General features: G+C 43.8%; 1 pseudogene; it reads left to right on the top strand.

The window, feature by feature from the left end:
- The first annotated feature begins 359 nt into the window (after positions 1–359).
- LOC138262539 (28S ribosomal RNA) lies at positions 360–4091 on the top strand (annotated as a pseudogene).
- The last annotated feature ends 20661 nt before the right edge of the window (positions 4092–24752 follow it).

Raw genomic sequence — 24752 nt, 5'->3', positions numbered from 1 at the left:
TGCGCACACAGGCCCTGCGCTAGCAGGCCTGAGACAGGTTTGAAAGTCTACTTCAGTGGGTGGCGCAAGCAGCGCTGCAGGCCCACTAGTAGTATTTAATTTACAGGCCCTGGGTATAGAGATACCACTGTACAAGGGACTTATAGGTAAATTAAATATGCCAATTAGGTATAAGCCAATCATACCAACTTTAGATGGGAGAGCACCTGCACTTTAGCACTGGTCAGCAGTGATAAAGTGCTCAGAGTCCTAGAGCCAACAGCGAAAGGTCAGAAAAACCAGGAGGAAGGAGGCAAAAAGACTAGGGATGACCATGCGTATGGCCAAAAGTCCAACACCCACGATTCAGCATCTGACTATGACCTCAGTTCAGACATGGAGACCCTCTGAATTTAAGCATAATACTCATAGAAGGATAATAAATTAACTAGGATTCCCCCAGTAATTACATATGAAGAGGGAAGAGCCCAGAGCTCAATTGCTGTTCAGCTGCGGGCAGGAGCAAAGTGGTATACAGAAGACTGACTCCCGGCATCGCTCGGGCCTCAGTCCTTCTGATCATGGCTCACCCCAGGGATGATGTTAGGCTGGTAGTGACCCCTGGCGCACTGGGATCGGGACTTCTCAGAGTTGAGTTGCTTGGGAATGCAACCCGTAGTGGTTGGCAAACTCCATCTAGGGCTAAATACAGTGTGATACTGATAGCCAACAAAAACCATACGGGAAGCTTGAAAAGAACTTTGAAGAGAGAGTTTGAGCGGGCGTGAATGCATTAAGAGGTAAACTGTTGGGCTATGTAAAGTACACCCAGAGGATTTAACATGGCCGGAAGGTCAATCTCCCGAGAGGACAAATCCCCTCTGCAGGACCGCCGCCTGGACGCACCCAGCCCTGACAGGGTGCATTACCTCCATTGCAATGTGCCTCAACTGGCTCCAGGTCAGATGGGGAGGCTTTGAGGTGCCAGTGGAGAGTGTTACAGCCCCCGGGCCCGAGGTTTACCATGTCCTAGGGGCTGAGGGAGATACAACTGCCTCTGCGTCCTCCCCTGCAACTGCCTCAGCACCTCTTGGTGTGCACCAGGGTGGGGAAGGAGTATGGGCCCTGTGTTCCTGGTGTGACTGTCGACTGTGGCAGACTGTGCTCAGTGCCATGTCATGCCGTTGGGTCAGGGGGCCCACGCCAGATTCCAGGCATCTGTGGGGATTTCGGTTACTCACCTGACCCATCTTAAAAAATGGACCAATGAGTTAAGCATATGTACAAGTAGGAGGGCTGAGCAAAACCCTGTGGAACAATTAAGATAAGGGCCCATGCACACCGGCTGTGGCGGGATCCTGACACAAACCCAACAGCAGGTGCACCATCGGCCTGTCTCACCCACTCTGTCGGGGAGGTGGAGCATGACCATGTGTGTTAGGACCCCAAAATATAGTGAACTATTTCTGGTCATTGCAAAACCAGAGAAAACTCTTGTGGAGGTCCATAGTGTCCTGATGTGCAAATCAGTCATCCAACGGGGGTATGGAGGCAAAAGAATAATCAAACTGTCTAGTAGCTGGTTCCCTCTGAAGTTTCCTTCAGGATAGATGGTCCTCAGAAAACCCAGTTTTACCTGGTAAAGTTAATGATCAGAGGTCTTGGGACTGGAAGAATCTCAACCTATTCTCAAACTTTAAATGGGTATGAAGCTTGGCTCGTTGGCATGGAGCCGGGCATCAAATGCAAGTGCTTAGGGGGCCACTTTCAATAAGCACAACTGCCACCACAGGGTGAACTGAATGCCAGGTTGCGCCACCCAACGCTGACGCTCGTCAGACTCCAGAAAAGGTGTTGGTTGATATAGACAGCAGGATGGTGGCCATGGAAGTTCAAATCTGCTAAACAGTGTGTAACAACTTGCCTGCCAAATCAACAAGCCCTGAAAATGGATGGCACTGGAGCATCCAGCCCATACCCGGGCATCACCAGTGCAGAAATTCATGGGGCTAAGCTGCAATGAGTCAGAGGGTGGATCCCCTGTACATGCAGATCTTAGTGGTTGTAGGAAATATTCAAATGAGAACTTTAAAGGCTGAAGTGAAAAAGGGTTTCATGTGAGCAGCAGTTTAATTTGGGTCAGTCCTAAGAGATGGGTGAGCACCGTTTTGAAGGGATAGGCGATGGCCTGCTTTGCCCTCAGCCTATTGAAAAGGAATCAGTTGCAAATCCCCGAACCTACAGTGGTGGAGATGGGTTCCTTGCAGTGTCCAGTGTGGTAGTGTAAACAATCCTGGAGAAGCAGATGAGAGCCCTGGGCAGTGTTCTCTTTTCTTCATGAAGGGCAGGTACACTGGAATGGGTTCATCCTGAGAGAGGGTCCCGAGCCCGGAAAAGCATCAGGGTTCTGGCGGCATCTGGTGAGCTCTTGTTGGTTCTTGAAAACCCAGGAAAGATGGTGTAAATCTCAAGTCAGGCCATACCAATCTGTGCAGCAGGTCTCCAAGGTGAACAGACTCTGGAATGTTGGATCAATGTAGGTAAGGGAAGACAGCTGGTCAGACCTGTAACTTCAGGATGAGGATTGGCTCTAAGTGCTGGGTCGCTCAGGCTGGGGCTGAAGTAGGGCTGGGCACGCACTGTGGCTGGCAAAGTGTCACCATCTGGGGTGGCAGCAACTCTGGGCAGAAGCCGGGCCCTTCCTGTGGATTGCCCCACCTGCAGTGGTCATGTCTCCCCATTGCCCCTCCAACGGCACAGGGCTGGCATTCTACTTCTGCATTTGCCTAGCAGCTGACTTAGCACTGGTGCAGACCAGGAGAAACCAACTACTTATTTAAAACAACACATTGTTAAGGCCCAAGGTGGATGTTGATGCATTTTGTCTTCTACTCAGTGCTCTGAATGTCAAAGTGAACAAAATCAATGAAGTACAATTAAATTGCGGGAGTAACTGTGACGCTCCTAAGTTAGCCAAATTCCTCATCATCTAATTAATGATACACATGAATGGATGAATGAGATTCCATCAGTCCCTGTCTACTATCTAGCAACACCATAGCTGAGGGAATGGGCTTGGCAGAAGCAGCAGGGAAGAGGACCAGTTGAAATTGATTCTAGTCTGGTACTGTGAAGAGATGAGAAGTGTAGGATAAGTGGGAAGCCCTTGGGCCACTGGTGAAATATCACTACTCATATCATTATTTTCACTTACCTGGTGAGATGGGGTGAAAGCCCTTTGGGGCTTCCACTTCTAGTTCTAAGTACCCCTCACCCACTGGGTGCAACCCTCTCTGGGGACAGTGCCAGGTGGGGAGTTTGACTGGGGTGAGACACCAGTAAAATGATAATGCAGGTGTCCTAAGGTAAGCTCAGTGAGGACAGAAACCTCTCGCTGAGCAGAAGGGCTAAAGCTTGCATGATCTCGATTTTCAGCATGAATGCAGACCATGAAAGAGAAGCCTCATGATCTCTCTGAATTTATGGGTTTCAAGCTGGAGGTATCAGAAAAGTTACCACAAGGATAACTGGGTTGTGGCGGCTAAGCGCTCATAGTGAAATCACTTTTTGATCATTTGATGTTGGCTCTTCCTATCATTGTGAAGCAGAATTTACCAAGCGTTGGACTGTTCACCCACTAAAGGGGAAGGTGAGCTGGGTCTAGACCATTGTGAGACAAGTTAGTTTTACCCTACTGATGATGTGTTGTTGAAATAGTAATACTGCTCAGTGCAACAGGAACCACAGGTTCAGATATTTGGTTTCTGTACTGGCTGAGGAGTCAATGGGGTGAAGCTATTATCTGTGGGATTATGACTGAACAACTCTAAGTAAGAATTCCCCCAAATTGTAACTATGCTGCAGTGCCAGGGAGCCTCTGTTGGCCTGGTATAGCTGACCCCTGGGCCAGTGCATAGAGCTGCTTACTTTGAAACTAGAGCGTAGATGGAATGGGCTGCATTCATTGCCCTTAGTGCACTGCATGCCCCGATGGGGGGTACCTCGTTCTAACCCATTTGTGGATGACCTGATTCTGGGTCAAGGTATTGTAAATAGCAGAGCAGCTACCTCGCTGCAATCTATTGAATGTTATCCTCTGAGCCAAGATTTTTTCTGTGCCCCCTACCACACCTAGAGGGTCCTTCTTCCATTAGGACAGCTGGAGGGGTTGCAGGGCTGTGGGAGGATGCCTCCACCATGTCCCACACAGGATGCGGGATTCCACCTCATGCCCTGTGCCGTCTGGTCCAGGGATGGATGAACGATCCCTTACAGGTCAGCAGGGCAAGCAATTGGCCGGAGCAGGGGCCCTGCCATGCATGAGTCACCGGAGGCAAGTAGCCCCTGAAAGGAGCCTGCTGCACGCTGGTCTCAGAGTGCATGGCCACTATTGTCATCATCACGGTGTCTTCTGCGGGAAACAGCCTCTTCTACGCGGCCGGAGCAATGCATAGCGTAACCACGGAAGCGTTACCACACAAATGTGTGGTTAAAGCACCATGCATATGCATAGTTCAGGCACACAGCAGGAATAGCTGGGAGAGGAATGCAGCGGCCGGGTAAGTGGGGCTAGGGTGGGTGGGGGCATTTTTAAGGACAGGGTGAGGTAGGTTTTAGAGTTCTGGGTGAGGGGGGTTAAGGGTAGTTTTTAGGACAGGGTGGGGTAGGTTTTAGGGTTCATGTCATAGGTGGTGGATTGGTGTAGTTTTTAGGACAGGGTGAAGTAGGTTTTAGGGTTCAGGGCGGGGCGGGGTAGATTTTAGTACAGGGCGGTGTAGGTTTTAGGGTTTCGGGTGGGGTTCAGGGTAGTTTTTAGGAGAGGGCAAGCTAGGTTTTAGGGTTTAAGGCAGTGGTGGGGGGTCCGGGTAGTTTTTAGGACAGGGTGGGTTAGCTTTTAAGACGGGTTAGGTTTACGGCTTTAGGGCGCGGGGTCACAGTAGTTTTTAGGACAGGGTGGGGTCGTTTTTAGGACAGGGTAGGTTTTAGGGTTTAGGGGGTTGGGGCCGTTTTTAGGATAGGGTGGGTAGTTTTTATTACAGGGTGGGGGTCAACATACTTTTTAGGGCAGGGTGGAGTATGTTTTAGAACAGATTGAGTAGATTTTAGGATTAAGTTGGGGTGGGGGTAGTTTATAGGACATTGCAGGGTAGGTTGTAGGGTTTAGGGTGGGGACGGGGGGTTGGGGGACAGGGTGGGGTAGTCTTTAGGACAGGGTAGGTTGTAGGGCAGGGTGGGGGTCAAGGTAGTTTTTTAGGACAGAGTGGGGCCGTTTTTAGGACAGGCTAGGTTTTAGCTTTTAGGGCAGGGCAGGGGTCAGGGTAGCTTTTAGGACAGGGCAGGTTTAGTTTTAGGACAGGGCAGGGTAGCTTTTAGGGTTTAGAGAGGGGTGGCGGGTCAGGGTTGTTTTCAGGACAGCGCAGGGTAGTTACTAGGGTTTGGGGGGGCGGGGAAGTTTTTAAGACAGGATGGGTTAGTTTTTAGGGACACAGTAGGTTTCTCGATTTAGGGTGAGGGTGAGGGGGTCAGGGGTTGTACCAGACAACCACGCATGGTGTTACCACATATACCTTTACTAAGGATGCTTTTACAACAAAATTCATAGTAAAGGCATGTGTGGTAAAGGCATGCATGGTAAAGATGCGGTTGTGGTTCCGACCGCATGGTTAAGCCATGCATGGTTCTGTCATGTGTGGTCTGTCATACAACCTCTTGTGCTTGGCTCTTGGGTCTTGCTGGTTAGTCTGGGGCCTACGGTCTGGGTTATTCTGGTCAGCTCAGGCCATCTGGTTGTCAGGCTGTCCAACCAGATGGCCTGTGGAGTGGCCAACCAGACGGCTAACCCTGAATTTTCTCTCCTTCAAGGATCTTAGCAGCTGAGGAAAATCGATTTCCCTGCAGGCATGTGGGGAGAAGGTATGGGGTGGACTGGTTTAACCCTCCTTGGCTCTCCATGCGAAGTCACCAGGAAGGTGGAAGTATTCAGGTATTAATTAAAATACTCTGGTATAATTTACTATTACTTTCAACTATAAGTAAAAAAAAAAGATTGAATGCAACATTTACTTAAAAACTTTAATACGTTTTAGGGATGAGATGCAAAACATTTACATTTACTAGGATTGGAAATGTATTATTATACAGGCATTATTTCAAATACCTGAATATTATTTTCAAAACAGTAAGTACAGATAGAGCTAAACAAAAAATATATTTTATAAATAATTAAACAAAAAATACATCAATAGCTTTTAGGTACAGACTGCAAGAGATAGTGTATTAAAAAATAGGTATGAATGAAAATGGCTGAATATTAAGTTTAAGAATTCAAATAGTATAAAATGTAAATAGATATAAAAATTGTGCATATGTTTTTTTTTTAAATAACAGATTTAAGTTTCAGGAGTGGGATGCAAGGGATATGGGGTATTGGGAAAAATATTTCAGTTAATTTAAAATACTTCTTTCTAAACCTAGATTAAAATACCAACTTTTACATTTTTTTCGTTTTGTTAACAAACAGTGTTTGTGAGAAATCCTCTGACGTGATGTATTACTGACTGCCCGCACGACTTCAGCACCAAACATGACACTTGGCTATTTCATTACAAGCAATTAATTGCTAAGTGAATCCATCTCATTGGGATTCCCACCCTGGGTACTCCATACGAGTACCCTTCCTCTTTATTTTGCGCTTTGGTGGTGTGAACTCTGTGTGACTCTATTATGACTCCATCAGGTGTCTCTACTATCTTTTGGTCCTGATGAGACCACACATTTCAAAGGCACAATGAGTGCTGCAGGACCACTAGTAGGATTTGATTTACAGACCCTGGGTACATGTAGTGCCATTTTACTAAGGACATACAAGTAAATTCAATAAGCCAATTCGGTGTAAGCCAATTCTATTGTTTTTAAGGAAAGATCACAAGCACTTTAGCACTGGTTAGCATTTGTAAAGTTCACAGAGTCCTCAGGCCAACAAATTCAGCAAAAATAGAGGAGCGAAGGCAAAAAGTCTCAAGAACTCTTAGCAGAAAGGGCCAAGTCCAACAGTATTGTTGTGCTTGAAGTGTGGAACTGTTTACCTGTTGGACTAAAGTATTGGTGTTAGATGAGAATCTTGTGATGAAGTCTTCTTAGTGAGATGGAGGTTATTTTTTCCACATGTATTAGGTTTTTGCTGCACTGAAATAATTGAAAGTTTATTGTTATAAAGATTTACAGGTGTTTCAAATTTGCTACTTATCTCTGTAAAATGAAATCTCATACTCTACATTTCAATCACTGTTTCAAAAATGAAAATTTATTGTTTCGGTTTTTATTCTCCTTCATGAAAGTTATTATTGGTAATTATATGCCTGCCTGCATTCAGAAAATCGGGTAACAATTGTATTGCAACTGTTTGGAAAGTAGTTTACCTGATGGTTTAGCAATTTGCTCTTTGATGTGAAACTTGTTTTTTGTCAATGTTGAAGTTCTTTATGCTTTTCTTGAAGAACTGATGTAACTAATATTTAACACAAAGAGAATGGTATACTTTAGTTATTTGAATGTTTAATCTGTTTATTCTCTCCACTGTCTGGCACCTTCCCTGAGTTGGCCCAGGGTGGAGTTGAGAATAGTAAACCTGCCCCCTCACCAGTGTCCAGGAACTTCCATGAGCTGGCCCTGGGTGAAGTTAGGAATACTAAATCTATCCCCACACAAAAGTCTCCAGTTCTTTCCCCGAGGTGGCCCTGGGAAGAGCTGAAAATATCAAATCTGCCCCCTCACTAGTGTGTAGCACCTGGCCATGGATAGAGTTGGAATTAGAAAATCTGGCCCACCACTAGTGTGTATTACCTTCCCTAAATTGACTTTAGGTGGGGTTGAGAATAATAAATCGGGAATAATAATCTGTTCCTTTCCAGGATTCAGCATCTATGCCAATTTTGCCGTGTGTGGATATGAGAATGGTAAATCTGCCCCTCTTCCAGTGTCCAGCATCTTCCCCAAGTTGGCCTTGGGAAGAGTTGAGAATAGTAAATCTGCCCCTCACCAGAGTCCGGTATCGTCTCTGAGCTGACCCTAGGAGGAGCTGAGAATAATAAATCTGCCCCCCTCACCAGTGTCGATCACCTTTCATGAGTTGGCCCAGGGTAGAGTTGGGAACAGTAAATCTGCTCCTGTCCAGTGTCTAGCACCTTCCCTGAGTTGTTGGACACTGAGTTGAGAATAGTTAATCTGCCCCCAACCCCTCTAGTGTGAATCTGCCCCTTCACCAGTGTCCATCACCTTCCATGAGTTTGTCATGGGCGGAGTTTAGAACAATAAGGGCCTGATTCTAACTTTGGAGGACGGTGTTAAACCGTCCCAAAAGTGGCGGATATACCACCTACCGTATTACGAGTTCCATAGGATATAATGGACTCGTAATACGGTAGGTGGTATATTCGCCACTTTTGGGACGGTTTAACACCGTCCTCCAAAGTTAGAATCAGGCCCTAAATCTGTTCCTCACCAGTGTCAAGCTCCTTCCCTAAGTTGCCCCTGGTTAGCGTTGGGAATAGTAAATATGTCCACCTACCAGTGTCCAGCATCTTTCCCAAGTTGCCTTGGGTGGAGTTGAGAATTGTAAATGTTCACCCTTTCCAGTGTCCAGCACCTTTCCTGAGTTGGCCATGTGGGGTTGAGAAAAGTAAATCTGCACCCTCCACCAGTGTCCAGTCCCTTCCCTTATTTTGCTCTGGGTGGAATTGAGAATAGTAAAACTGCCCTCTCAGTAGTGTCCAGACCCTTCCTCCACATATGTATATTTACATTTACAATTAACTTACTTCACCAATATTAGGAATCTTTCTATGGTTGTCAGTGTCATTTTGATGACTTGATAGGAAGGAGCAATTTTTGAAAGGTATTTCATGAAACAATAGAAAAACAATTATATTTAATGTTAGAATAAAGATTTTCTATGAATGAATGCAATATTATTATCCTTTTTTCCAGTAGTAATGCATATAGCAATCAGTGGTAGTGTGAGAATTAACTCTTTCAAGTATTGTCTGCTGTTCACTCATGTGCATGTTGTCTCATCAGAGGTTACTGTCACACTTATCTAAAAAATGGCAGAAACCCACTTTTATAGTGTTTTAAGAATCTTTATATTGTGCGTGCCATTGTGATGACTTGGTGGTAAGGAACAGTTTTTAAAAGAAATAGCATGAAGCACTAGAAAGAAAATTATATTTTATTGTTAGTACAAAGGATTTCTAGGAACTAATGCAATATTACTATCATTTTTCTAGTAGTAATACATACAGCGATCAGTGCACAGGTAAGAATGAACTCTCTCAAGTATTGTCTGTTGTTCGCTTGTGTACATGTTGTTTTCTCAGAGGTTACTGTCACACTGATCTAAAAAATGGCGGATACCCATTTTCATAGTATTTTTTAGGTAAAACCTTTAATGAGAATAAAAGATATTCCTGAATTCTTGATTTGTTTAATATTAAAAATATGACTAAACCTTTAATTAAAGACTATATGAATCTTAGGGGCATATTTATACTCCGTTTGCGCCAAATTTGCGTCGTTTTTTTCGACGCAAATTCGGCGCAAAACTAACGCCATATTTATACTTTGGCGTCAGACGCGTCTAGCGCCAAAGTATGAGGAAAGAGCGTCATTTTTTGGCGTGAACGCCTTCCTTGCGTTAATGAGATGCAAGGTAGGCGTTCCCATCCAAAAAAATGACTGCGACACAAATGCGTCGTATTTATACTCCTGGGCAAAAATCACGCCCGGGAGTGGGCGGGGCAAAAAACCCCGCATTTGCGCCTCTTTTTAACGCCTGGGTCAGGGCAGGCGTTAAGGGACCTGTGGGCTCAAAATGAGCCCACCGCTGCCCTCCCATGCCCCCAGGGACCCCCCCTGCCACCCTTGCCCACCCCAGGAGGACACCCAAGGATGGAGGGACCCATCCCAGGGACATTCAGGTAAGTTCAGGTAAGTATAATTTTTTATTTTGTTATTATTTTTTTTTGGCATAGGGGGGCCTGATTTGTGCCCCCCTACATGCCTCAATGCCCAATGACCATGCCCAGGGGACATAAGTCCCCTGGGCATGGCCATTGGGCAAGGGGGCATGACTCCTGTCTTTACTAAGTCAGGAGTCATGTAAATGGCGTCTGGGCGTCGTTAAAAATGGCGCAAATCGGGTGGAGGCGATTTTTTTGCGTTAACCTGACTTGCACCATTTTAAGACGCCCTAACGCCATTTTCCCCAACACTGGCGTTGCCTGGTGTACGTGGTTTTTTTCCACGCACACCAGGCAGCGCCGGTCTGCTAGCGCCGGCTAACGCCATTCAATAAATACGGCGCCCGCATGGCGCTTCAGAATGGCGTTAGCCGGCGCTAAACTTTTTGACGCTAAACTGCGTTAGCGCAGTTTAGCGTCAAAAAGTATAAATACGGGCCTTAATGCTTTGATCATGACCTTTTTATGGAGAGTGGTCCACATCTTGGTAGGGGCACATCACATTATTTTTACAAAAATCGATAATTCGTCCTTATTTGGTAAAATCGTCACTTGTGAAACTCATCTAATTTCTTTCTAATATAAAATTTGAATTTAAAAACAAATGTTTTATGGAAAAAAAGTTTTGAAAAGACATCCATTGTAAAGTTATGCATTATAAAGGTACTATTGATTACAATAAATGAGAATGTGTGGTAAAGACATATGTGGTAACGTTTGTGTGGTAAAGGGTGGCATACTAAAGGCATGCATTGTAATGTCATACTCCGTAAATGGCTCTTGCATAGGGCATACGATGATCTGAGTTACCTCTAGGAGTCTTAGTAAGTATAAGATGTGGATGTGTGCTCACAAGGGTCCAAAACTGAGGGCTCTGCGGTTTAGGCTGAATGGAATGTGAGTTTTTCAGTGTGCCTAACAGTACGTCATTAAATTGCTCAGACCACATGCTCATGCAAGTTTGGGCTTCTTTGTATAGCTCACAGAGTGATGGCCACTTATCTGTCAGTTGCAATTACAATTTTATAGGAAAATGTATGAAGGAGTTACACAGCTGTTGAAATATTGACAGTGTTGGACCTGGCCCTTTTTGCATGGTTATCCCCAAACTTTTTGTCTCATTCCTCCTAGTTAGTGCTAAAGCGCATATGCTCTGTCTAAATTGTATTGGTGATTGGTTTATCCATGATTGGTATATTTGATTTAGTAGTAGGTCCCTAGTATAGTGCACACCCACATGAGTAGCTCTGCAGACATGACTCAGGCCTGCCATTGCAGTGCCTGCGTGTGTAGTTTTAAACTGCCATGTGGCAAGTGCACCCACTTGCGAGGCCCAAACCTTTCCTTTTATTACCTGTAATTTACCCCCAAGGTAGGCCCAAGGCAGCTCCATGGGGAGGGTAGAGTATAGTTAAAAGGTCAGACATGTACTGGTGTGTTTTACATGTCCAGATAGTGAAATACTGCTAAATTTGTCTTTCCCTATAGCAAGGTCTATCCCTCACATATGTTAATGTGGATTCACTTGAGATATCTGTTAAGTGTAATTTCCCATTGGGAGCAGATAAAGCTATGGTTTCTAAGCGCTATACTAAGATTTAATCCCTGAAAATGTGTATCTTTACTTGTATATGTTGGATTTGTGTTGTTTTTGTCTTGTTTTAAATATGTGCTATTTGTTCTAAACTAGTGTGGAGTTCTTTTGTGGTGTTTTCAATGTGTTACTTTGTGTGTGTGGGTACAAATCCTTCACACATTGCCTCTGAAATAAGCTAGACTGCTCATACCAAGGGGTGAGCAGGGGTTATCTTAGCTATTTGCAGTACTTAACTGCAATGTTTAACTAGGTCCAGACATATTTGAACATTGCCATCTTTATAAAATAATTGTGAAAAATTCTGAAGTAGGGCCCAATGATTTCTATTTTTCAACTGGGGGGGCGCGGCATTAAAAAGTTTGAAGACCACTGCTCTAAAGAGTGTAGTGCCATTATTCGGTGCACATGCTCCGGTTTTCCCTACGCCTCCCACACCCGAATAGTGTCCTTAACGGGCATTAGCGCTGGCTAACACCAGTCTATCAATATGGTGCGTGGCAAGTGCCCAGGAATGGCGCTAGCCGGCGCTATTCTTTTACACGCCAAACTGTGCTAACATAGTTTTGTGGGTAAAAATAGAAATATGTGCTTAAGTACTTAATGACTAAGGGGGAAGAATGCCCCAAGACCTTCCACAGCTCCTAGCAGAGGGCAGAAACATGTCGGCCAACTTTTAGTGAGGTGACTCAGTGAGTCCTTATTCTCACTTGGTGTCCCACCCCGTTTTTAGTCGCACCAGCAGTTACCACTGTTAAAGTGTAGACTACACACAGGTGACTGCCTAGGTGCTTTTATATCCCCGTAGTTTAGCTGGATCCCATTATCTCCAGATAAAATATATTTACGCACTCCCTCCCGTTCTTTTAACGGTGAGGTTGAGTCCGACCAGGTGGTATTATCCTACCTGGGTGTCAAATGAGGGAGCATGACACTATATAGTGTGTGAGACCACCTAGTCCGTAAAAGGAATTCCCTCCCTGTCCCCCCACTTGCCACAACACCCACACCACGCATTCTCTGAACCCAACGAGGTCCAAGAGCCCACGGACAGTCTCCCGTATACTGAGCTCTACATTATTGGTGAACCCCATACTTTCTTGTGGTAACACGTATTTACATGCCCCTTACGCCACCAGTGCATAAATTATTATGACACAGCCGGCGGTGCAATGTGCAGATCCATATCTACCAAACCATGCAAAGCCACTTTGCGTGGCTTTTCATCGCCTTGTAGATATGGTGTAAGGCAACACAGTGCAAGTCACTGTGTTGCCTTACACTACGTCAAGGGGCACACCATGGGCATTGCAGTGGGTGTCCCCATGTGACATCCAAGGGTTTTGACACATTCACAGATTAACAAGGATCTGTAAATCTGGGAATACATAAAAAATGTATGCCTCCTGGGGGCAGGTGCAACAAGAAGAAATATCTGTATTTGTTTCCTGTTTCTATGTGTGCTGTATTTTGCAGCAGACATAGAAAGAGGAAAATGCCTTCCTGTATTGTTTTTGTGCAGGAAGGTGCCCCTCCCTGCACCAAAACAATCCTGCCAACAATGCAGACACTCTTGCACCATGGTGCAAGGGTGCCTGCATTGGAGCTAGGCAACAAACTGTGTGCCAGTGCAGGGAAAAGGACAAAAAAGTACCATATCTTGCAAATACAGCGCATTTCTGCCCTTTTGAATTGGTGTAGGGCATCACAGCTAAAAGATTTACGGCACTCCCCTAAATCAATTCCTTGAAAATATACCCCTAGATTTACTAAGATTTTGGGGGTCATTATGACCCTGGCGGAAGGCAGAGAAGCGGCGGTAAGACCGCCAACAGGCTGGCGGTCTTTCCTCAGCGTATTATGACCATGGCGGTTATCGCCATGGTCATCCGCCGCTTCTCCGTTCCGGCCGCCAGGGCGGAGATGACCGCTGGGCTGGAGACCAGGGTCTCCAGCCCGGCGGTCGTCACTATACCGCTGGCGGTATTTTGACCCGGCTTACCGCCGTGGATTTCCTGCGGTTGGAACCGCCATGAAATCCATGGCGGTAAGCACTATCAGTGCCAGGGAATTCCTTCCCTGGCACTGATAGGGGCCTCCCCCACCCTCCTACCCCACCCCGACTCCCTCCCCTACACCCCCCATCACCCCTGCCACCCCCCCAAAGGTGGCAGGGCCCCCCCACCCCGACCCCCAACATCACAGAACTCACACACACCCGACACGCACGCAGGCACCACCAACACACACACGCACACACACCGACATACATGACTACATCCACACACACAGTCAGACACGCACACCCACATACAGAGATACACGCACACATCCATACAGATATACCCACAGACATACACGCACTCATTCCCAATACACGCAACACCCCCGCAAGCATACACGCACTCACACACCCCCTCTTCATACACAGACGCTCACCCCCATGCACCCACACAACACCCCCCAACACCTCCCCTAACGGACGATCGACTTACCTGTTCCGTCGATCCTTCAGGAGGGGATGGTCCGCCGACACCACACCGCCAACAGAACACCGCCACGCCGAATCACAGGACGTGATTCGGTGGGCGGTGTTCTGTTGGCGTGGTGGTGAAGGTGGAGCAACCTCTACTTCCCCGCCGCCCGCCCGCCAGTATGGCTGTTGGCGGCTCTCCGTCAGAAAAAGGACAGTGAGCAGCCAACAGTCATAATACGCTACTGGTGGTCTTCCGCACGGCGGTCCCTCGGCGGTCTTGTAAAAAGACTGCTGAGGTTGTAATGACCCCCTTTGTGTCGATATAGCGGCACTTTTCTAGGGAAGCCCAGACGCAAAGAGTCATGGTCACTTAGATATCAACCAATCTATGTGTTAGTGTATGAAGGGGTTATACATAGCTATTAAAATATTGACAACCCCAGTGAAAAAGAAGTGTTAGCATTTGGGAAGGGAGAGATTGTGTATGTAAGAGGGAGATGGCATGCTCAAGGTGGTGACACAACGAAGTAATGAAACAAGCACAAATGACATGGCAGTGATGAGGAGGAAGGAGATGATATGCAGTTATAAGGACTTCAGAAAAACTCAGGGAGATTAAGTGCATAAGGTCTACATTTACTAAGATTTTGCACCAAGGTTGCATCACTTTTTTGATGCAGCATGATGCTAAATATATTCTGATATTTACAAAGCCACAACAAACTAGAATTAAATGGCTTTGTGTGGTTTTGTAGAAAAAAAGCTAATCCAGTGCGTAACAATGCCTTGTGTTACCTTGTGTCAGGTAGGTGTTACATGGGTGGAGCAAGGACATTTCTGTGCCTCCACCCATGTATCTTGCCATGGAACCATGGGCCAAGATTTAAGAGGCTAGCGCGGTCCTAGGAAGCTCAATCTCGAATGTGGGATGGTAAGCCCCTCTATCATTTTAATTTGTGGCACTTTGGGGTTGTTGTTTTTTGCTGCTTTTTGCTGTGATTGCACCGTATTATGAGCATACTTGCACCTTTGCACTAATACTTATTTGTCTCTCACTTGTAGGCAGGGCATTTAATTGACCAACTGACATTGACAACTTGCCTGCAGTTTGTAAGTGACATTCTAGTATTTCTTGTTTTAAATAAGAGAAGTAGTTTTCCGGGTCCTGACGAAGCGTTGCGGGATCATTTATTGACCAATAAAAGATGCGAAACATGTTGACCACAAATTAACAGGATTAGGCACACTACCTTTTCTTCTCTTTAGAGTTCAGTGGGACATTATTCCCACTAATACTCTGGATTACTTTTAATCTTGGCCTGCGCCTTTTTCCCTGATTCATTAAAGTGATGTTTTAGGCACAGGGCTAATTTTAACCTTTTCATACTCTCCTACACACTTACACCTTTTCTAGCCTCTTAGTCAGCATTCGTTTCAGACCTCTTCCTGGCAAATTGCCTTCGGTTTAGCACCATCCCAATTGCCGGGGTGGTCTGCCAGACATTGCAGCACCGGTCTGACGAGGAGATAGCCCAGTGATGATACTTGTCACCCCTTGGGTGCTTGAGGGCTCTCCTGATATCAAAGATATCCCTGACACTCTCCGTCCCTGCATCTATTAACTTAATTGTTTCTTTGGAACGGTGTACCTGTCTATATAACAAGATTTAAGAGGGCCTAGGGCCATTCCAAAGCCACATTAGTGTCATTTTTTTATGTTAATGTGGCGTTAGAAGGCCAAAAACGCGGCGCCATATTTACAAAGTGGTGCAATGCTTGTATTGTGGCTCCTTGTAACCCCTTGTGCACATTATGCCTGTGCCAGGCATAATGTATGCAAGGGGTTGTTCTTAGCGATAGAGGGGCCAAAGAAATGGCACAAATAAATCTAAGAGATTTCTTTGCATCATTTTTATCTGCATTTTTAACGCCTGCTAAGAACAGGCGTTGAAGGGAGGCTCCCATTATTTTCATTGGTCCTCTGGGAGCTTTGCAGGATTCGTGATGCTAATCCTGCAAAGCACCGGACTAGCATAAAAAATGATGACGCTAGTACCCCTGATTACCGCCATGGTGTGCATATTTTAAATACAACGCACACATGGTAGCGTTAGGGGGCGCTAAGGGGTGCAAGAAAAGTGGCAATTTTTTATAAATCTGTCCCCATATTTTCAAAGACTTGTAAACATGTTATTGCACCAAAACGGTGCGCCAACCTGAGGCTGGACTAACAAGGAGAAATATATTAGTTTTTCATTGCTTTTTCCGCTTTGCATGCATGCTGCATTCTGCAGCAGACAGTCAACGAGGATTTAGCCTTAAAGGATAGTTTTTGTATCTGAAGGAACCCCTTCTTTCAAAAAATGTATCCTGGCCACAACACAGGCATCCTTGCTAGGAAGCTATAAGTACTTCAGCACTAGGAGGAAGCAGAAATGTGCAAAGTCTTTGTAATTACAGAACAGTTCTGCTATCTCCCTTTCACACAACGCAGAGCAGCATCTTCTTTGCTGCACTGCATTGTGTGAAATACATCCGGGCTTAAGGCCCATATTTATACTTTTTTAGCACCAAATTTGCATCATTTTTTTACGCTATAGCGGCGCAAACTTGCAAAATACAATTGTATTTTGTAAGTTTGCGCCGTTTTTGCGTCTAACAGCGAGATCGTCAATGGAAGTGGTTTGAATGGAAGAACAGAGTTGATTGAGACACTTCAAATGCCACTACATCTTCCACAGACGGTGCAATGTTTAATTCAGTCTCATGTTTTCTGAATTGTAACATTTTTTAATTTTAATTACCAACAAAATCAGTGTTATTTATCTGATGTTGCTCGAAAAGCCAAAAGGTCTGGCTTGTTTTAGGTGTATGTATTCAAAGTTGTGTGACTTGTCAGGCGGCAACAAAAAAACTCAGAAAGGCGCCCAAACACTGGTAGGAGGCTGTGTGATGAACCAAATTCTCGATCATATGTTTAAAGCCAGGCCTTTAATTAATAATTACAAAAGCCAATCCTCTTGGAAAGGATTTCTACTTACACTTTGGCTGCACCTCTTTTGGAAACCCACCACCTTTTTCATCCCATGTAAAGCAGGGCCTATAGGTATGCGAATGATAGGATATAAGGGTAACATTTCTTCGAACGGTACGATCAGCAATAGCCACATAGCTTTTTGGTGTTGAACTTCCGAGCCCCCTATATTTCCTTTGAGAGAGAAGGCAGAGCAAACTGACTTGAGTACCGTTTTCACCCACTAGATGGCAATAAAAGCCTATTTAACATACCGGGTCTAGCCACACAGTCTTTCTTTGATATAGCGATTCACACACCGAATCTTCTCATTGATGTTGTCCATTCATTGGTGTTTTTTGTGCTCTAGAAAGCAGAAAATGTCTAATTTTATTTCGGAATATATATATATATATATATATATATATATATATATATATATATACATATATATATATATATTTATTCCTAAATAAAATTAGATATTTTATATATCTTAGTGGTGTTCGCCACTAGGTCACTAGGCAGTTATAGTTACAACCTAGTTTCTATAGAGAAAGCATTTTTTTTTTTGCTAATTACTTTGGCGCCGTCCAACAAATCTTCACAAAAGTTTCAAAGAAAATATGACACTCACTTGAGCTGGTATCTTGAAAGTTTCTGGGTGTTCCGTTAAATAGAGGATGGGGAAAGGGTGGGGGTCCCAAAACGCGTTTTCCTCATTCATTTTTCCAAACAGATTTTTAACAGTGATAGCGCCCCAACTACTTGACGGAATCACATCAAATTTGGCAGAAAGGGAGCTCTTGGTCCAAAAAGAGCCCTTTTTGTTAATGGTTGTAAATCCGTTCAGTAGTTTTGGAGAAATTAAATAAAATCCAAATTTGAACATCTAGGGACCTCGAAAGCTTTGCGGACCTTCCCGTTCTTGTGCTGAGATCTGATTGGCTGCAAAAACTTCAGCAAGGAAGTGTTGACAGCCATCTTGGAACTCTGCTTCAGCCGAGACCCAGAAAAAAGAATAAAAAAACAAAAGGGGCCAGGGTAGGGACATCCTGACCCCCTAGCTCCGGTACTAAAAGCATTTGTTTATAAAAAATGTTGCTGTGATTCACAACGGATCCGCAGATCCAGCAAAAATCTAAAAAAGAAACAACCGTTGCTGCACACAGCCAAAGGCCGTGTACGGCGGTGGTTGGATCAACGTATGGCGATGAAAATTACTTTACGTTAAAAAAAGGTTACAGGGACCTTATAGTTAGGAAATAGAATTTTAAAAAAACAGAAATTCACTATAAAAAAAAAACGTTACAGGGACGTTATAGTTAGGCCCAAAAAAAAAAAGATTAGGCCGCACCCTGAAAGATGGGGTCCCTGGGGCAGAGATTGGCCTGGGGAAGGGCCCCCCTCCCCTAAAACAAATATTTAGTCCAGGCTTTGGGGTATTGGGTCCCCAGAGCTGAGATCAGCCTGGGGAGGGGAGCCACTCAGCCTCCTCCCCAAAACAAATTAAATATTTAGGTGGGGTTCCAGGGGATGGGGTCCCCAGAGCCAAGATTGGCCTGGGGAGGGGAGCTGCGGAGCACCCCTCCCCCCAAAATAATTAAATGTTTAGGCCGGGACCTGTGGGATGGGATCCCCAGGGCCCAGATCCCCCAGTGGAGGGGGGTCATGTGGGTTTGGGTTGTTATAGAGACTGGATGCAATTCCTGCTGCAAATGGCCAAACGCCGGTCACCTCGCAGGGTTGGATTGTTGGCTGCAGGGCCTGGCCACACTCCAGGCTCTGCAGCCAACTGCCACCGTGCACAGCTGAAGGCCGTGTGCTGCGGTGGTTGGATTAATGTATAGTAAAGAAAATTACGTTACAAAAAACAGAAATTCACTGAAAAAAACAAAGGTTACAGGGATGTTACAGTTAGGAAATAGAATAGAAAAAAAAACATAGAAATTCACTTGAAAAATTAAAGGTTAAAGGGGTGTTATAGTTAGGCTCACAATTTAAATGTACCAAACCATAGAAATTCATCAGTTATAGTTGGCGTTTTCTCAAGTAACTATAACTATTGCCGAAAGGTAACTATAACTCGTGACCTCACCATGTACTGCTAATTACCCCACATAATACATCACTCAGGACATCTTTGATAACATCATCGATAATATGAATGTAACATTTACAGTAAAATTATTTAGCAGAAAACTGGATGGCAGGGGCACCAGTTATAGTTACCTTAGGGCACAAGTTATAGTTACTTGAGATGATATATATATATATATATATATTTTTTAACGGCAATCACTTTAGCTGCTCTCTGGAATGTTTTGGGGTGTTTCATCAACCAGGGGCTGAGATCAAGGGGGGGGGTCCCCATGTAGTTTCCCTTAGGAATTTTAAACATGACAACAGCCCAAACCACTGAGCAGAAAGGTGGAGCTTGGTCCAGAAAGAGACCTTTTTGTAATTAGTGCAAATCCATTCAGTAGTTTTGAACTTATTAAAGGAAAAAGGAATTTAGATATCTAGAGATGCGGATTGTTCACAGAACCACCCCTGGGAGATCTGCAGATCTGAGCAAAAAGCAAGGCCCTGATTGGCTGGCCGCAACCTGAAAGGAACGTTGCGGCTGCCATTTTGTTTCTCACTTACCTGGGGTAGGGAAAATAAAGTGGGAAAACACATAAGGGGTCAGGATACAGGTATCCTGACCCCATAGGACAAATGGAGGGGGTCCCTAGGGGACCTCTCTTAGGCAAGAAATTGCCCAATAATTTTTTTTGACTGATCTGAGACTCTGTTGATTCACCATGGACCTCAGCGTGTCCACCAGTGGAATTACCTGAAGGATCTCTGGATCCAAAGCACAATGTAAGTAAAATATACCTGCTTATACACCAAACTCCTGCTGTGCATGGCCAAAGGCCGTGCGCAGCATGGGGTTGTGTGAGGGGGGTTGTGCCCAACACCCCAGCCCACGTCCTTTTGATGGTTGTATTAATATATGGTAATTATATATTATTTAACATTAAAAAGGAAATCCTCTGGAAAAAACAAATGTTAAAGGGATGTTACAGTTAGATTCACATTTTCCCAATCTATCTGAAAGAACCATAATTGGTGCTATTAAGTAACTTTAGGTCACGAGTTAGAGTTTTTTAACATAAGTATTAATATAAGTGTAACTATAACTGCTGAACTTCTATGGTTTTGTGTGGGTAAAAAATGAATTAACTATAACATCGCTGTAACCTTTGTTTTGTTCAGTGAATAAATATATAAATATGTATGTATATAGAGAGATAGGGGTTGCTCCACAATAGGGAATTTATACCCGGAGGGAGATTTTATTACATATCGTAACACGGTTGAAAGCTTCCAGTTAGGCACAGGTCAATTTTTACAATATCAAAAAATCTCAGCCGCGGCGAGGGGGGAGGTCTGGCCCACATTCCCCAAGGCCCCACTCGTCTCTACCACTCTTAGGATGGAGATGGTTGGAGGATACAGTTTGGTATCCCATCTGTATAGAGCATTGCGAGAGACTATACTTACAGCACTTCTATCTATTCAGACTAGATGGGAGGGAGAAATGCCTGAGCCCATGTCAGAGAGAGACTGCTTACACACTCATGAGGGGGTTCGTACAGCTAGTTCTAATGCTAGGTTCAAGCTTACTCAGTATGACTAAATACATCAAACCTTCCTATTCCCCAAGACCCTTCAGGTAATATATCCCACCCACTCCGGTGCATTCCCCAGGTGTCAGGGACCTGCAGCTGACTTCTTACATATGGTTTGAAATGGTGCAACCCTCTCTTCATATTGGTGGTTGGTACTCGAAAATCTAAATAGAGCCTCTGGATGGAGGATACCTTTGGAGATTTGACATGTGATACTGGGCCTGATCTCTTCCCCTGAGGGTCAGAATCTTAGCAGGAATTTTGTCCTATTAGGCATCACATTAGCAAAATGCCATAGAGCCATTAAATGGATAAATGTGATCCCCCCAACAATGCTGACTGGCTAAGAGATTTCCTGGAAGGGGCAACAGCAGAGGAAGTTCACATGAAACATGTTCATAACGGTGCTAAAATAGAAGATGTCCTCCAGGCTTGGAGGGCTATGATTGCTGGATCTAATGATCAGTCACCTTATAATGTCCTTACCCAAAATGTATAATAATCTTGTTACACTGCTATTTTACTGCTGTTTCTGATTATGGTACAGTGAAAAGTTTTGCACAAGTATGAGAGGAGGGTGGGAGGGAGGGGTTATTGCACTGTTATGCTCTTGTTTTTTAACAGTTCACCTAAATATCTTGTGTTTCCACATTCATACTGTAAATGATGGTATTAAACATTAAACCTCAATAATGATCATATAAACAAATATGTGTATATGTATATATGTGTATATATATATATATATATATATATATACATATATATTTGCAAAAAACAAAGGAGAACTCTGGGAAGTTCCCAATTTTAGGTGGAGAGCTGCTCTAGTAAGGAGCACCCTGCAACACCAGCGACACTCTAGATTTGCTCACCTCAAATGTCTGCTTATCTAGCAAAGTTTGTAAGCATAGGATCAGCACAGTGCTATCCTCGCTGAGCTAGATAAGGACAAAGTATTTTGCCATTTGTACAGCAAAATCTTTAAGCATAGGATTGACACAGTGTCATCCTCGCCGAGCTGTAAAATGACAAAAGCCATTTACCACTCCAGTCACAGTATTACAGCTTTGGACTGGTCAAATACCATCCAAGCCAACCTGGAATGAGTAAAGCAACCCCTGACACGTGTTTCGCTCTCATTAGAGCTCTTCAGAGGAGTATAGCTTTGTCCAGACACAAGGGAGCACCCAGTATAAGTCAAACCAAGGCCCTTTCAGGGTTAGAGTGACGCATAAATTATGCAAAAAACAAAGGAGAACTCTGGGAAGTTCCCAATTTTAGGTGGAGAGCTGCTCTAGTAAGGAGCACCCTGCAACACCAGCGACACTCTAGATTTGCTCACCTCAAATGTCTGCTTATCTAGCAAAGGTCCAATCAAGGCGCGCTTTCTTAATGTTGGTGCCCCCGCCAGGGAAGGACCTTTCCCTTAATTTATTTCACACCAACTTGACACTTCTGTCAAAGACGTGGCACTCAGAGGATTTTCACAAAATCTTCATTTAATAAGTGAAAGTGATACCAGACAAACAAACACCAACGCGGTTCGACCTTCACGGTCTTGATCACAGTAATTGTCCAATCCATTAAGTGCTCTACTTATACCCTTCATCTCATTATGCCTTTATGTGGCAATATGGGATATGTAGTTTTAAAAATGTATATACAACATTTAATTATAATCAATCGAATTTTTCTCACCAAATACCACAAATTATTTTACCCCACCACATTGCCATACCAACAGAAACACAAAAATATATCTTACAATAATTAAAAACACAAATCACTCTACACATTTCTCAAGTTGTTCACAGTTATCAATGTCACCCATATCTGAATTCAAATTCCACAAGTATCTATATATGTTGTTATATCTTTATCAATTTCTAAATCCACATGTATGAATTTGGATTGTATATTTTTATACTTCCTTGTAGGTCTAGTATCTCAATTTTTACACTTATTCATTCTCCAATTTTCTACATGTAGTATTTACATTTCCTTATTTATTTGTTAACTAATAATGCATCTCAGTTCATTTCATGAATTCATATTTATAGATGACAGTATAACTTCTCATCACAGTTGATCCCAAATGGGATCTTAGTTTTTAATCTAATGATATATCTGTACTCTAAGCGTCTCAATTTTTGGACTCTATTATCTCCTCGTTCATGGTTTGCTATTGTCACAATACCATAGTATTTCATATGTAACCAATTTGATTCTGAATGGGTCTTTAAGTGTTTAGTCATGGCACAGGTATTGTCATTATTTTGTGCTGCTCTAATATGTTCAAGAATGCGCTTTTTTATGGGGCATATGGTACTGCCAACGTACCTAAGACCACACCGACACTCTATAACATAAACCAAAAAAGTTGTTTCACATGTGATTCTATCTCTAATTGCAATTTCTTTGCCTTGAAAGTCTGTTATTGCTTTTTTGTTGCAACCAATTTTGCATGCTTTGCACTTTTTGCAACAAAAGAAGCCCTTGTTTCCATCAACTAACCAATTCAACATATTCGGATCAGGAGAAGAAGAGCATTTCTGGAGGTAGGTCAGCAGGAACTAGAGTTATTCAAAGGTTCCAAAGAAGGTTTAGATCTGCCAATTCTGACCATGAAAAAGGAGGGTGGGGTCTTGAAGGGGTAGGCTCTGGAGATTGGGATCAGGGTAGGTGGTATGTAACTAGCTGAGCAGCCATGGATAACCTTGGAGGGGAGGACCCAGGGCAAAGGAAAGGGCTCTGTGCCTGGCACCATCTAAGCATCCACTCCTACGTCCCAAAAACTCAAAGGCTTCTGATGTTGCCTTTCATGTGCTGGGAAGATGTCAGTGGCCGCTAATCACATTTGAAATTGGTTGGGCATAAAAGATGGGTACAAATTTTATGTAGCAAGCAAATTGAGCATGCTTAATGGACAAACCTGGGGTCCGGAGGAGTCCCCCTGAGAAAATAAATGGAAAAGAATTAGCAAATCCCACAGCTGCTGATTACAATCAGTCATATAGAAATATGTGCAGATGGGTGGGATGAAAAAAGTGGGGGCTTTCTGAAAGGGAGCTTGTAAAATACATTTCTGTGTTTCCCATAGTTTGCCACACAACAGGGAACTTGGTTTCTGTCTAAGATGTTATTGCATCCAGATATATAACAACTAACATACTCCTAAAACCTGCCATTACAATTGGCCTTGTCAGTGGTTGTTGGCTGTTTAAGATAAATGAGTAACAACAATGGTTTGCTATATGTAATGAACATTGGAAATGTTTCAATTCTGAAATTGTGAGACTGCAAATTAAATATTATTGAGGCCTGTGGAACGAGTATTGGCCTTCAGTGAAGTGTGCTTTATGTTAGCTATGTATGCCATTTTTCTCTGCACATCCCGTCCATTGGTACATCTTCAATCTTATCTTTTTTCTTCTTACCACCCTCTTTTCACTCTCCCTGAATACACTTCCTTGCGTCCCCCTCATTTCACCACCCACGAACATACACTGCATTCACATTTAAGCATTCTATTTTCTTTTACTTTTGCCTTGTAAATATTTGGACATCTGTGTACCCCTTCACACACATTTACATAGAATTTCTATTGCAACTGGAATACATGACCATTGTTCTGTGGGCTCTGCAGAGAGACCATTCCACTAGCATACACTTTGCTATGCCGCCTTAAGGTTCAAGGCCAGAACTCTCAATCAAAACACCTACCAAACATCTGGCAGGTCTCCAAATATGCACTATATAGGAGTTGGAAGAAAGAATACAGAAACACAACATGATGAAATAACTAACACTCTTGGGGAATGCAAGATTAAGTAAAATGTGAAATAAAAGAGAAACTAAGGCCCATATTTATACTTTTTAGCGCCATATTTGCATTATTTTTTTATGCAAAATTGGCACAAACTTACAAAATACAATTGTATTTTGCAAGTTTGCATTGCTTTTGTGTCATAAAATGACACAAATGCAGCGCTAA

This window comes from Pleurodeles waltl, chromosome 10 (assembly GCF_031143425.1).
Source record: "Pleurodeles waltl isolate 20211129_DDA chromosome 10, aPleWal1.hap1.20221129, whole genome shotgun sequence".
In the NCBI taxonomy this organism is placed as follows: Eukaryota; Metazoa; Chordata; class Amphibia; order Caudata; family Salamandridae; genus Pleurodeles; species Pleurodeles waltl.
This window is presented reverse-complemented; position numbering and strand designations above follow the sequence as displayed.